This window comes from Epinephelus fuscoguttatus, linkage group LG9 (genome assembly GCF_011397635.1).
Source record: "Epinephelus fuscoguttatus linkage group LG9, E.fuscoguttatus.final_Chr_v1".
NCBI lineage: Eukaryota > Metazoa > Chordata > Actinopteri > Perciformes > Serranidae > Epinephelus > Epinephelus fuscoguttatus.
This window is the reverse complement of record NC_064760.1, coordinates 10,910,063-10,925,794: the sequence shown is the minus strand read 5'-3', so window position 1 is coordinate 10,925,794 and position 15,732 is coordinate 10,910,063. Positions and strand designations below refer to the sequence as shown.

The window sequence follows — 15,732 nt, the reverse complement described above, 5'->3', positions numbered from 1 at the left end:
ATCCATACACCACCAGCTGTGCTTTCTCCCTCTTTTTTTATTGTTATTGTTTACTACAGTCATTCTGCCGTTCTCTGCAACTAACCTGGAAATGTTACTGTTGTCATATTCCAGCCTGGTTATATTTATCTTTTAATTAAAAAAAATTGAATTTCATGACTTCAATATCAATTGTACCCCCTGGCATCGAATACAGTATTGAATATAGATATTTTTCAAGGTATTGTATCAAAGTTAGAAATTACCAGTATTGTATGAACATCGTGCAATTGTTGCTGCTGTTATTGTTGTTGTTGTTGTCTGTTTGTCAGCATGATTACGGAAAAATGACTGGCCTGCTTTTCATGAAACTTGGTGGAGGGGTGTAGCATAGGCTAAGGAGAAACCTAGTAAATTTAGGATCTGAATCATGAGGTAGATGCAAAACTTATTTCTAATTTTCATTAACATTGCAAAAGCATTTGGCCTTGGCGGAATAAATGCCATACATATAAAAAAAAATATATCATTTATAGTGACAAAAACAGCCAATTGTAGACATAGGGTAAGTCCACATCACAAAGCACAATAAATGGGTACCATCGGGGGTGTCAAAGGGTACAGATAACCCCGCCCAATCCAAGGTTGGCCCATGAAAAGGTCTATGGTTGACCCTTGAAGGGAATCAAGTGCAACAATTTTCTTACTGACTTGTATCATTGACAATACAAGCTATATGTATTGACATGATAAAAATATAGTTAAAACACATTTCAACGTGCTATCTGATACTTCCCCCAGCAGGTATTGTGAAATGGTGCAGTCCATCAGACATGGGTCAGAGGTGCCACTAATGTAAACATGCGAGGCAAACTGCTGCCCAATTAGCGAAGTCAGAATACCTCACCAAAAATCAGGGACTCCTAAAGGAAAAGTCAGGGTCCAGAGAGCACAAGAAAACGAAAGTAGAAGAGGGCAACGGTCAAATGTCTGAAAAAAGAAACACGAAGAAGCGCTGAAAGTGAGAAGTGAGGCAGAGTCATTTTTAGCTAATAAAACCTGCTGAGTTGGGCTCAGTTTTAAACTACAGTGAAAACACACTGTGTGTTCCAACATCCATAATACCATACTGTATAGTATGCCAAAAAAGATTTAGTATGTCCTATTGCAGTATGCCAAAAAATACCAGGATGTTCTACTACATGCGATTATCCACTATGCAAGTCGTCATGCTTTTCTGGCTATTCTGACCCAAAGTCCTATGTGCAGTGGACGATACCTCACATCAACTGAGCCACAAACAGATGACAGACAGCTGTCAGAAGTAATTTTGCAGTATTAATTGTATGGATGATGGATGAGGGCCCTGGAAATTATCGCACCTCCTATCTGACTGCTGAGTGTGGCCACTTCCTGTGTCTGTCCTTTCATATTAAATTCCCACACATAGTCTGTCATATAGCTTTTGATTTGTTTTGACAGGTCGCAGCTTCTAATAGAGTTTCAGGGTTTTTTTTGTTTTGTTTTGTTTCTGCAACTAAGCGACCAATGAAATCTTGCCGATTAATGACCTCTCTGGTCGACTGACATGTGGTTGATTATTAGGGGGCAGCCCTTGTAACAATGCTATTTTCTCTCAAACCAAAGTGCGGCTAAGCAAACAAACACACACACACAGTAGTCCAAACAAATTCATATAGCCTACTTTTTACACTTGATATGGTTCTTATTACAGGCTTAAGTGTTATTTTGTCATACCTTGACAGTTTCGACGGCTGCGTCTGTCGTCATCATCAGAAGCGTCACGTGATGTTGTGGTGGCGCGTCCTGTAGATCCAGGTGCCCCCTGGTGCCAGGTGCCAGAACAAAACAACCCTTAAGCCTGTAATAAGAACCATATCAAGCTAAATTAATACACACATATCATGCGACTAATTATACTCTTACACACATCCACATGTTAATCATCTGCAATAAACTCCGTCAAGAAATGCCGTCCTTGTGAATTAACTGTTTTTCAAAACAATTATTTTTTATTACAAGCATCAATATCTGAACATATGTACATGATAATAAAGTGTTTTCTGGTTTTCAATGCATGTTAAGTGTAAGAAATATTTCCAGTTTAGAAGTACATAATAAACCCACAGAAGATAAGGCTTCAGCTAGGCACAACTATATTTTGACAGAATTCAAATAGTTTGGGGAATACATCCAGACATATTTAGTGGCTGCACTTGCAGATTTGCACATCATAGAAGACTGGACTAGTGGCTTTGGTGGAGGTCCGCGCTCTCTGTGTGCCCTTCTACTTCATTTTAAGAATGGCTTTTACTCGTTTTTGCAAATTAACTCTTCAAATACACTGAAGGGTTCACAAGGCATGTTTGGGACTTCAAAGTTCACCAGCTGAAAACCACCATCAAAGTGCACTTCAGCACGGTGGCACTTCCTAATTACTGCACATTCACACTGAGCAGCAGAGGGGTCAAATGCCTTGTTCGGGGACACACTAATGTTCAGGAAATTTGAATTAATAAAGGCTTAAAAAGACAAAAGATGAAGTTTGCTGGAGATGAAATGAATCGAGTAACCCATATCATCGCTACGTTTTACTGATAAAGACTACAGTCAGAATAATATAGGCGCAGTCTCTTTAATAGTCAATGAAACTTGAGACTGAGACTGTCTTGTTACTCATCATCAAAAGAAGTCGTGACAGTCAGAATCCCACTAATCCATCTTCACAAGAGTTCAGAGGAGTTGTGTGCAGCTATACGTAGGTCACTGTGTCCTCACCAGGGAATTACAGAGCAAAGTGAATATGGTGCGATCAGGATGTAAAGGAAACTGTGGAGGCAACAGCCTACATGTCTGTCTCAGTTAGGCTTTCTTCCAAGCAGGGTCGTAATGTATGGGGGAACACAAGGACATGTATCCTGCACTCTTTCAGAGGGGAATATTGGACCCCTTCGCTTCTTCCGTTCTGAAAACTGATGTTATATTAAATAAGGTATGGAATTTGGAACAGTGTTCGTATCTTATAGGTTGTAGGAAATCAACAGAGAATGGATAGAGAGAATGGAAATGACAATGGGGAGGCTGTGGCTCAGAGGTAGAGCAGGTCATCCACTAATCAGAAAGATCAGCAGTTTGATCCTGGCTCCAGTCCACATGTCCAAGTATCCTTCAATAAGATACTGAACCCCAATTTGCTCCCAGTCGCTGTTCCATCGTTTGTGAGTGTGTTAAAAACTGAGCAGCAGGTGGCACCTTGTATGGTAGCCTCGGCCAACAGTATATGAGTGTATGTGTGAATCTGTGAATATAATTAGCAGTGTGAAAAGCAACTAAGTGGTCAGAACACTACAAGGGCACTAAACAAGTGCAAGTCCAATAACTTAAATACTAAAAAGATTTTTAAAGGTCTGTAGAAAATCTTTAAGATTTGAGATAATCACTGGGGAAATTTTCATTTTTATCATATATCATTTCATTTTCGTAAGTAAAAGTGAGTTCCTTTTAAAAGTTATGTCTATAACAACTTTGTATTTGAAAGGCCTCGGGTTCTAGTTTTAGAATAATTACATATTTTTAATATACATTTGCTTTGGGCAGATATCAGAGCACTATTAGTGCAAATTTCAACTAAATCCAAGAAACAGGGAGAAAATTACAAGAGATTAAGTACGTTCCGCCCATCTCCAGAGTGGTTTTACTAGCTGTGACCAGCAGCTCTCAAGGTCACCCTGTCGATCTACAAAAATGTCCCCACCCCCGGCCAGCCACAGTTTTTGGCCCAGGAGGCTGAAATTCGGCATAGAGGTCAGAGCCGTTCCGAATTCCGAACACACTTGTCATGGACTTTTTCGCCTATGGTATGAGTCAATGTATTGATCAAGTTCATCACATTTTGCTGTATTTTGCTGTATAGCATAGTTTTGTTATGACCATCCATTTCATGAAGGGGACATATCATTATGAAAAAAATATAGTCGTGTTTTGCTCTTTGTGAGTACAAGTTATCTGAGAATTTGTGCCTGTACTAACTGTGTCCCCCACAGGTGGAGATTACAGAGGGGAAAAGGGGCTACATCTCCTCAGAACATTTGCATTGGTCTCCCTACCAGTTAACTCCTGAAAGTACCAGAGGACTTTTTCCTTTCTGACAAAATTAAAGACATTTCCACCATGAACTGATGCAGAAAAGGCACAAAGCAGTGTGAAGAAATTCACCAGAATACAGGAAATCAAGTGTTTGACACCTAAAATTTGAGATGACCCCAAACTCCCTATTTCAATGTCCCCCACCCAGTGTGGAAACAAAGCTTATGCCCTTGGTGTTCCCCCACAATTCTGAAATTAAAATCCCGCCCCTGCTTCCAAGTCAGGTTTCAGAGTCAGCTCTTTGAAAGTGATGGCTGTTTCAGGCTTAGAGTGAACAACTATAAAGATTCCCACATACAATGATTCGCTGACATCCTCGTCCTGAAAGATCTTTTTCTGTTTCATTTAATTACTTATCAAAGGAAGCCTAGAGGCTGAACAATGTTCATTAGTTCAAAATAAAAAAGGAATCAGAAGAACAATTAGACATGATAAAACATCTCTAGATTACATTACATGAGGATTCATGTTCCATTAATCATCCTTGAACCCCAAGGACCCAATCGCCTTCCAATTCTCTCAGGGGTCCAAACCCTAAACTTCACAGCTACTGCCTTAAATACTGCCCAGTCTGCTCACAGTGACATAACAGATGAGCCACCTGTACAATTTGTTGCATGGATGCACACGGTAAAGAAGAGACACTTGTCTCCCACTCATCCAAATGGCAGATTTGCAGGTGGTTGTTATTCCAAATCCTGACATTTATTTAGAAATCGTTTGGCCTTTTCATTATGTCAGCTCTGTTGGCGCCTGCATATTTGTTTTTCCACTTGCGACAAAGACGAAAAAATAAAAAAAAGCAATGCTAACACAACCATGTGTGTTAAAATGGGATGCGTCTATGCTAGGTTAACACGGCAGCTGCATCCCCGAAGTATCAGGATGGTTCATCTATTCACTCAATTTTGTCAATTATCAATCAAGCAAGATGATTCCCCGCTGCTGTACAGGTGAGGGGTTGCGTTGAGGTTATTAAAGAGTTTTAATGAGCGAGATGAGGAGGAAAAAAGAAGAAGACAATTACGGAGAGTCTCAGAAACCCACAGAAGTGGAATCAATATGCTGGTTTTGACAGTGAACCTGCAACCAAACCACATGTTTATTTTTGAATAAATGAATATCACCTTTTTTTTCTAAGCTGCTCTGAATACATAAAAGCGAGGCTGTGTTCCAAAAGCATTCAAATTCGGAGGCACACCTAATGTACCCTGAGCTCACATCCACTCTTTCAAGCCCTTAATCGAGTTAGCGCAGACATAATCACGTTGTCGTGTGTTCTCTTTTTCCTGGTTAAATTTACATACGGGGCTGTTGTTCATAGGTACGTAACATAAACAGTGTGCCTTTATTGGTTCTTATTGAACTGCTGAAAAGAAAAAAAAACTGTTTCAATCCAGCTGCTATTATACTCCTACACATGCAAAGACATTGATTATGATTATATAGTGATTATGTATTCTGCATGCCAGCCACGCAGCAGAAGAGTGGAGGGGAGCATTAAGGGGCTTGGCGACTGTGGGACCCCCTGCTGAGATGAGAGGGGAGGTAAGAGCCAAGGAGAGGGGAGTGTGGAGAAGGCTAACCAATCGGCTGTACGCTGAGAACGGGACCAATCATGGCTACTGCTTGGGGCTCTGTTGCTCCCTCTTTATTTTTTTTTCTTACATCTCCGTCTTATTTACTTCTCTCTTCCTAATCGCTCTTTCTCTCCAACTCTTAGCCTTCTTTTTCACCACGGTCTGCCTCATGAATCATGTGATCGGGCCTCACACACCTCCCTCTGTCTTAACCACAACCTACTCCCGATCACACCCCTCCAATTCCCCCTCCGACCCTACCTTTGGTTTTTCCCCTCCTCCACCAAACACTTTCCTTCCCCCTGGTTTCTTATTCACCGGCCACCCTGCTTTACACAGTCCACTCCCCTTCGTCAGATTATTATTCTGTCTGCAGTCACTAAGGAGATGCACACACCATCCATCACAATGTACAAATTCTCAGTGCGCGGATTCGGTCGGGTCCTAATTAAAAAGCCTTTCCACTCGTTTTCTTGAGAGATAATTAGACTTTCATCTCACCAGGATGCCACATCCATAGATCCATTCTCTTCTTCCAGGAAGCCTATAGGAGACCAAATAAATTCAAGGGTCTTTAACCACTCTCCTTCAGGGCACCAGTCAATAATTAAAGATATCTTTCGTTACAAAAAAGGAAGTCTGCCTTGAGTGGAGGAAAAAAAGAAAAAGACTAATATCGTCAATACATAGAGAAAATGAGTTAAACTGAATGGGGACTGTGAGAAACTTTCTTTTAAATAAAAGGTCGAGGTTATGCTGTGCAGTGCCGAGGCTTCATATAGGAGAGCATGAGACATTGATTTTTCAGTAACAACACTGGTTCAAGGGTCCACTTATAGCTGGACCGCTGCAGCGGCTGGGTGTAACTCTGATGTGAGTTTGGAGGCCGTGGAGCTTTGGGCCTGATATGAGACAGCTGGAAGGGTTGAATTATTGAAGAGCACGGACCAGCTCTGAAACACGGGCCATGTCCTCCCAGCTGCTCCGTGTGCTGAAGCCGACACTTCAGCAGTCGTCAGACGTGTGCAGTTAACAGGGTCCATCTGTTATTGAGGCGTAATGAACACAGTCAGAGCCACGGAGAAATGAATCACTGCCACTTTATTAACGCACGACAATAGCAATGATTGTGCCATCCGTACAGTCGCAATGGTAATAATTGTGATATCTCTGATTATAATGATGATTAGAATGCAGATGATGGCGGTGGACATGATGGTGATGATAATGAAGGTGATGTGTGTCTGCTGCTATCATGATGACGGTGCACAAAAAAACGGGTTGGGAAAAAAAATCAACATGGTGACAACACTCACATTTATGCTCATTATGCATGCATGAAACTAAAACAATTTGCATATCTGCACCGGACGAGAGGACCTGCAGGACCGGGGAAAAACAACAAAACACTGAAATCATCGCCGCTATAATTGTTGACAGTTTCAAATAAACACCTGCCAAATTGAAAACTCATCATTCTAATGTAGAACAGGCCAGAGATGAAACGCATGCAGAGTGTAACCTCCAAAATCAATAACCAGCCTGCCTTTCATTACATAAGTGAAATTTGTATTCATCTCAGAGATATATATTTATCCCACTTATACCCTTGGCTCAGGAGCAAATTCATTTAGTAATGATTACCTGACTCAGGTAAAACCAATTTCCATTCACTTGTTACCCCGAGTCGGTGACAAGGGCGCAGTCAGGGTCACTTTTCAGCAGTTTTTGGTTGCAGGCGCACCATCAGCACTTAATGTCATTGAGTCTGGGTGTGTGGGGATGTGTGTTTGCATGCGTGTGAGGCAGGGCCATCCATTTGCCATAAGACCGTCAAAGTAGGTACGTCGCAATGACACAAACTGAGGTAGTGCATCTTGGCTTCAGTGCTGTTTCTTAGTTTGAAGGCTGTCAGCGAGGCTGTGTGGGCGTTCGGCAGTCTCACTCCCCTCGAGAACTGCGTTCAGATAAAAATACCCCTCCACTCACAGATGCCGAAGGGGTTGTGGTGTATATACAATATGGTTCGACGTGAAACTTGGATAACTGTAGAAAACTATCTTAAAGGTGAAATAGTGCTTGATTTAAGGGTGCACATTACTGCTACAGCCAGGAAAAGCTGAAGTTATTTCTGTCAACATGAAATACTCTAGCCCAAAGTTAGACACCATCGCTTTATGTCATTTTGAAGGTAACTTCCTACCTTCAGGATAACTGACTAGAAAAGTCCCTGTGTGACTACAGGTAGAAAAGAAGTAAACAATTTGAGATATCCTGCCTTCCAGTTTGAGCTACACTATGCCAAAAAAACAGTATGATCAAACCAGTTAAAAAAACAACAATGTTGTAATTAATGTACAATTAATGTGTGGGTTAAATAAATGCATACATAAATAGGGTGGATGCTGCACAGCTGTTTTTATTCTACACCTTTTCGACTAAAATGATTTCTCCCACAACAAAACGTCACAATAAATGTTGGTATTGTATGTTTCTGCAAAACACAGATATGTTACATTTGTACATTATTATGTAGTGGATACGCTGAAACTTTACGTTTCAACAACACTGGTTTTTGGTGGCACGTCCTGGCTTGAAATGTAACCATGTCTTAATTAAGGAAAAAACAACTGCTTTTTGTGCCACTACCCGGTCAGAAAACGCAGCAATATCTTGCTAAAAAATAATCACTTTTCTCGGCACTATTCCGGCAGCAAACACGGCGATGGCTCTGTACAAACAGCTGCTTTTCAATAGCTTGGTTCCAGACCATAGACCCCGCCCACTCAACTGAGTAGGCTTGTATTACGGACCAATGAACGCCGGCAGTCTAGCGATTAGCCAATCAGCGCCATGCTGAAGTCAAGCTGTGCGCCGGTGGGTAACTGGTGAGGATAGCAACAATGGCGACCGCTACAGATCCTACAGACCACATTTACGATGCTATCGAGGTATTTCGCCACTACTCGCGTTAATGGAGGACCAAATTAAGGAAGCTGCTAAACTGGATTTAACGGCAATGCAGCTGGGCGTGCACGATGACGGAGACATTTTAAACGGGCAATGCTCGCTTGTTTTCGGCACCCCCGAGGCATGGATACTAATGACGTCAGATTCTGGGTGAGTCGTTGATCTCTACTGATTGGTTAAGGAAAAATCAAATTCCCTCCCCCTTGTAAATCACCTTCAATGGAAGCCATGTCAGACTGAAGGTTCTGGGAGCTTCAGTCTGACACTCAGGCTAGCTTTGCAAGGCACTATCCTGACAGGAAATGCAGCGAAGGCTCGGTAAAATCAACAGCTTTTTGTGAAACCACCCTGACAAGAAACACAGCGGTGGCTCCATAAAAACAACCGCTTTTCGTACCCCATCACCATTCAAAATATGTATTTTCATCTTGGTGTTATTTGCTCAGCCCCTCTTTTTTCTCTCCTTTATTAGCTACAAACATGCATGCACTCAAACACATGCACACGAGTGCCCTCAATAACCACCCATAGTAGAGTAAAGCAACCGGTTTGCATATCAATAACAGCGAGAATACTATTATACCTGATTATTTTCTGCTTGTTTTGTCCCGTCCTGTGTATACTCCCATCTCAATCTACCCCCATGTATGCACCGCCTGTCACTACCTTTATTTCTTTTTGTACTGCAGTTTAAAAAGAGACGTTGATATGACACGCATGAAAAGTATAAATGTAACATATCCATGGTTTGCAGAAACATACAATGCCAACATTTTCTTCTTGCTGCCTGGAAACAATTTTCCTGTTGGATAACTTTTTTTCTTTTTGCTGATGAACACGCACCTTAAATAGACCCTCTTGTGCTTAAGTGCTTGTGAGAAGTGGATCAAGACTCCAGTCACTGATGTCAAGATGTAATCACCAGCCCCAACTCTTACATGAACATCTAGTCCTTAGCAGACTATTTGATAGGAAGGTTAACAAGTCTAATATGTACATTAACCTTTGTCCTGTTTGTGTCAGAAGCAGCCTCCCAGCTGCTCTCGTGAAACGGCCAAAGTTTTAAGTTGTAAAACCTGGTCTGAAAACAAGGAAATGTCTGAGCCAGGTGTCAACCTCCAGGGCTGAAAGTGAAGCCAATTTTAATTGTAATTTCATTTTCTCTGTGTATTCTTTGTGTTTTCAACTACCTTAGATGTCTAGACCTCTTAACCTCCCACCCAGATACAAAATCCTGTAGGATACACCAGGTGTGAAACACACCCTAGGGGGTAGGAGCCAATGCTTGCAGCAGACCAAAGAGTGTAAAAACACTGAGTAGGGGCACCACTCCCTGCCGCAGACAGAAGGGTGTGAAACACATCTTAAGAGGCGGTCCTCAGGTATAAATGTTTAAGCTTTCCCATGCTTGGGGTCTTTCTTCATTCTGACCGCTCGTGTGCTGATTGATCTTTTCTTTGCAAAGAAAATAAAAACCTTGTTGGCCGGCAGAAGTCTCTATTTCATTATTCACCAGCGGCAGAGAATTTCCACAACACAATGCAGAAGTGCCAAAAACAGTTTCTAGAATGGCCACTTGGGGCTGGCTCCAAAAGCAAGTCAATACTCACAGTAGCCTGGTTCCAGACCATAGACCCCACCCACTCAACTGAGTAGGCTTGCATCTCTGGTCTGCCATGCTGCAATGAATTTGCGATTTATCTCATCCAAACGATGGAAGGACCAGTGAACGCCGGGGGTGGGGGCGGGTCTAGCAATTAGCCAATCAGCGCCACGCTGATGTCAAGCTGTGCACCAATGGGTAACTGGTGAGGATAGCAACAATGGCGACCGCTACAGATCCTACAGACCACATTAACGATGCTATTGAGGTATTTCGCCATAGAGGACCACATTAAGGAAGCTGCTAAACTGGATTTAATGGCGATGCAGCTGGGCATGCACAACGATGGAGACATTTTAAACGGGCAATGCTCGCTTGTTTTCGGCACCCCCAAGGCATGGATACTAATGACGTCAGATTCTGGGTGAGTCGTTGATCTCTACTGATTGGTCAGGAAAAATCAAATTCCCTCCCCCTTGTAAATCACCTTCAGTGGAGGCGATGTCAGACTGAAGGTTCTGGGAGCTTCAGTCTGACACTCTATACTATACTAGTATATACTCACAGACCTCCATGTCAAAATGCCCAACTTAACAGCAGAAATAAACATGTTAAAGCTTGGCACAAAAAACAGTTTTGGTCTCTAGAGCGAATTTCGACATTCATGACAACTGTACAGGGGGTGAATTTTTTTGCTGACCTAGCTCACCTGTTTAAATGTTATTAAGGCTTAGAGTTAAGCATAACAAATGAGAGTGACAGGTGGGTGCCGTCTGTTGACAAGTTGCTGCCAAGACAAAACGTTGGTTAGGTAACCTTGGCATTACCCCAGATTACAGACATAGCCGTAGCTGTTGCTATTTCAGTGTCGATCGACTAAAAAGGCGACTTTTACAGCATTTGTACCAGAAAATTCCTCTTAGAAGTTTGATGTTCAGTTTTTTCAGTAAGTGCATTTTGTTTTAGTGGTTTTACACCTGTTTATTTGCTAACAAAAATTTGCAATACCATTATCAGAGTTAATCACAGCTGTAAATGTGTAAAACCACGCTAACCAAGCCAGCAGCTAGCATTAGGTTATCCCCACCCTCTCGTCTAAAAATGGTCACTTCTGGTTCCAAAAATCCAACATGGCAACCACCAAACTCAAGGCTTCAAAATGAGAGTCAGCGAACACATTGGATGATATCACAGTGGCTACATCCATCATTTTATACACTCCGTGGTTTGAACCCTGTCCCATTAATTGTGCTACATTCTCAGTCAAGATGACATTAAACAGAAATGATCTAACAATTGTGACTGACAATTGTGAATATAAATCTATAATTTTCAGTGAATACTTCTGAGTAACTTAATGGCAATGCTGCCGTCTCAGTCAGGTCCTCTCAATAACCTATAGCAGTGTGTGGTGTTCAGAATTCATCACACTTAATTAGAAATGTAGTGTTCAGTAACGAATGGCCTCATTGCCATTCTTTAGATAACATACTATACATGTGTTTTTGCTTCCCTAAAACAATACCAATCTAAACAAAAGACAAAACCACTAAGGACTGTGGCTGCCAGGCACGGCGCCAACCCCAAGAAATTGGAGGAAGGCTATTTTATTCTCATTTTATCCAAACATATTCTCAAGCCAACCAAACAGAACCGAAATGGGCCGAAGGGAAAACACATTTTAATACAGATTCTGGGGTGTTTTATTTTAACTAAAGCACTGATTTTATGGTAGGGGAAAGTGTGGAGGAAGTCACTTTCAGCTGCATTCAGCTCTTGTAGAAGTAAAAAAGGCTTAATGAAGTTTATTTAACTCCTCAGGCTCATCCAGATAAAAACAGTTACCAGCTGCACCCCACGAGGCTACATTTGGAATTTCACAGATCATAAGGTTTGCTCGCGGTTTCATTTACACAGCTATTCAATTTGTTTCTCTCCATTACAAACCGTGGAGATAATTGTAGCTGACGCCATCAGCAGTCATTTTGTCCATCGAGAGGCTGTATCTTTGTATCAGGAGATAATATAACACAAGTTTGGTCTCAAGTTCATGTAATTACTATCTGAATTAATGGCTCAGATGCCTGCGTTCAGCACTTGCCACCATCAATAACAGTCGTTGAACTCCCTGCGGTATCAAAATTAAACATGTTGCACTCTAGCAGCAAGGGCAGATGTGTGATCCTACATGCCCATACAATTACTGCATATCTTGTCACTGATTGTGCGCTTGGGCAAGTGTTTACATGTGCAAACCAAACTTTCATCCTCTGAGATGTTGCTCCAACGACAGGAGCTCTCATTATCGTTGACATGAGGTAGAAGTAGCTCAGCATCATATTCTTGATCTCTATCAATTTACTTTACCTCAGTGAGGAGTTCTGTCACAAACGCTTTGACTCACACGTCGGTGCCTTTGGTTTGTGTTTGTGGTGATTCTTTGAAGTACATATTGTTTACAAGTCTGTTGAAAGCGGACATGGTTTTGTTTTCCATTTAACTACCTATGGCAATGGTATTGGTTCTCTCGAATCTTAGTCTCACTCTAATTAGCTGCTGTGAGCATCTGACAAGAACAACAACATCTTTGTTGCTCGGCGGGGGGTAGCAGAGGGTCAGACACACCAAGCTGGAAACAGCACAACAGAAACATTTCAGCTCAACAGCTAACTTTAGCTTCACCGCTAAATTCATGCAAATCTGGAGGACTACAGCTGTATAGTGAAAGATGGGTGTAATAATCTAACAGCGAACGTGTATCTCTCAGTAAGGGAAAAATCACAAGGAGCTGCCTGTTGCCATGTCAGACATGCGCCTAACCTAACAAGGATTTGTTATGAATAACGAACAGTTCGAGACAATTTTGGATATGGAACACTGTGGTGTGTAAGGCGCATTAGCCTTTGCTTTTGATTCCTGTGCTGCTTTAGGGGGAGATGTTCAAAGCTCTTCCACGGCAAAATGCCGCCCGCTTTCAAAGACCCCCTGCTGCTTGTGTCAGAGCACCAGTTCTCTCTGTACTCCATAAATTAAAGTTATCCCAAATGTCTTGTGGCATAAATGGAAGCTTCAATCCTCTGCACGCATTAATTAGGACTATAACACAACCTCGCTGTATCGTCATAAACAGAAAGGGGTTTTGTTACAACTTCAGTATTCTTTCCCCAAAAAATGTGTTAACTTCATTTGATCCATATTACAATGTGTGGAATAAGAGCAGGTCTGCTGGTTATGAGCCAGCTCTTAGAGCTACTATATTAAATGTTACCATCTGTTTTTGTTTGCCGTCATCATTATTTGGCTCACAATGAACACTATGAGGTGTAATCTGAGTAAATTGCAGACTTTTCACAAATTGTGAAATTGAAAATGTCAGGTTTGGTGATCTATAAAATTGTTAAAACTTGGCCACTTATATCTGTGATTACAAAAAAAAAACTTTGTTAAATAGAATATTGATGAAAATACTGCCCCGCGGGAATATACATTATTGCATATTCCCAACACAGAAACCTCAGAGGTGAGAGGATTGATTACATTTTCCTGTCTTCTCTTGCCCTAATTAAAGATCTAAGGGATAGCCCCTCATGGGAGGACGAACTCAACCGTTTCATCTGTATGCCACATCATCCTGGTTCATACAACAACGGTACACCTCCTCTTTTACCTTTGGAGATATACTTAAAAGGATACTTTGCCAATTTTCAACCAGCTTTGTATCAACAATGGGGGTAGTATGTGTAAATGAACTATGATAAACCTCCCTCCATCTTACCAGCGGCCAGATATCCCTGCTCATCTCTCAGCTCAAATCGTGTGGATGACATGTTTCGCGCCATCAAGCGGATTTTCGCTGGCTCTAGAGCTGTTGCTCGGGACTACAGATAATACTTCTGCATTTCCATGGACACTAAGAATAAGTGGAACGAGAGGAAGAGAACCTCCTTCTGCTTGGACCAAACTCCAATCATACAGTAAAATTAGGCAGCGCTAATCAAATATAAACCAAGATTCTGATACTGTGTTGCCTTATTTCTCACCTTAAATGTCTTTATTAACATATTTAGTGCCCTGTTTGGGTGTAATACAAGAATTTGTGAACAGGAAGTGGGCGCCAAACTCTTTTCTGTTCTGTAAAAACAGAGGCTGAACAACTGAGATCAAAAGGTAAAACTCAGCAGAGTTGATCAAATATGGACCAAGATTCTGTTACTGCGTTGCCTATTTATCACCAAAAATGATTTCAGAAACATATTCTAGCTTACCGGTTAACTGCAATTTAACTGCCATGCTCACATTACGGCACCTAGGGGTGGTCGATATGGCCCTAAAATAATATCACGACATTTCAGGGTATTTTTGTGATAATGATATTCTTGACATTATGATAAATTAGTAAAAAAAAACTTGATTCATTTACGAAAATGGAATTGCAACAAAATAAGTGATGTAGTTCACATGTAAAACAGTTTGCCTTCAAATGTTCAGCAAAAACTAAACTTATCTCTCATTTCTTTAGTTTGTAGACAGTAAGTCAGAGTACGGCTACTTGATTAATTGAATTTTAATCTCGATTATGATTTGGGCTTTCAACGATTATGAAAACAAAATAATTGACATAAAACGATTATGCGCTCTACGTACTCTACTTTACTCTCGTCTCGTGTTGCAAATCAACTGCACCTGGAAGCCGCGCATGCGCAATACTGCCCCCTCCCCTCCTCTCCTCTATTCACTCCACGAACCAGTCAAGTAGGTGAACTCAAATAATGCGAGGGGCAGGTGATCGTGTAAGATTTCAAAAACAGCATGCGGAAAATGGCAGAGGGAGCGCAAGAGAGGTTGGTCTGTGTGTGTGTGTGTGTGTGTGTGTGTGTGTGTGTGCGCGCGCGCACACAGCAGGGCCGAACTGAACTCTCTGCTGAGAGCAGAGAATTGTAAACGCGCGACCATGTGGAGACAGAAATGACATGCCGTCGTGTAAATAAGTCATCACGTGCACCGCATAATCGTGATTTCAATTTTGACCAAAATAACTCAGAGTGAGATTTAGATTCTGTATACAATATTAATAGTTCAACAAAATAAAATCTACCACAAATTACACATTTAAACAGCTCCCAAAAACAAAAAATGTACCCAAGGATCTATATATATATATATATATATATATATATATATATATATATATATATATATATAAATACATATATATATATATATAAATCAACACGTGATATCCTTCTTTGAGCAAAATCCTAAATGACTGAGTTGTATTTTTGTCTCTAATCATCACACTGTAACCTGTGACAGCCTGAAATGCTACGATAACTACTGCACATTCATATATGTAGTTTTTTTTGTTGAGCTGTGAGCGTCATGTAGGTTTACACCTTTGGTAATAAAGGTGTAATCACGTGATGACACCGACTC

The 15,732-nt window shown here is 41.2% G+C and overlaps 1 long non-coding RNA gene across 1 annotated transcript in view; it reads right to left on the bottom strand.

Moving 5' to 3' along the window:
• Positions 1–1,734: 1,734 nt before the first annotated feature.
• LOC125894058 (uncharacterized) overlaps positions 1,735–15,732 on the bottom strand; it is a 36,829-nt gene continuing 22,831 nt past the window's right edge. Inside the window, exon 5 of the long non-coding RNA XR_007449996.1 lies at positions 1,735–1,861. This is a non-coding gene — a long non-coding RNA (uncharacterized LOC125894058). The remainder of the gene's footprint in view (positions 1,862–15,732) is intronic.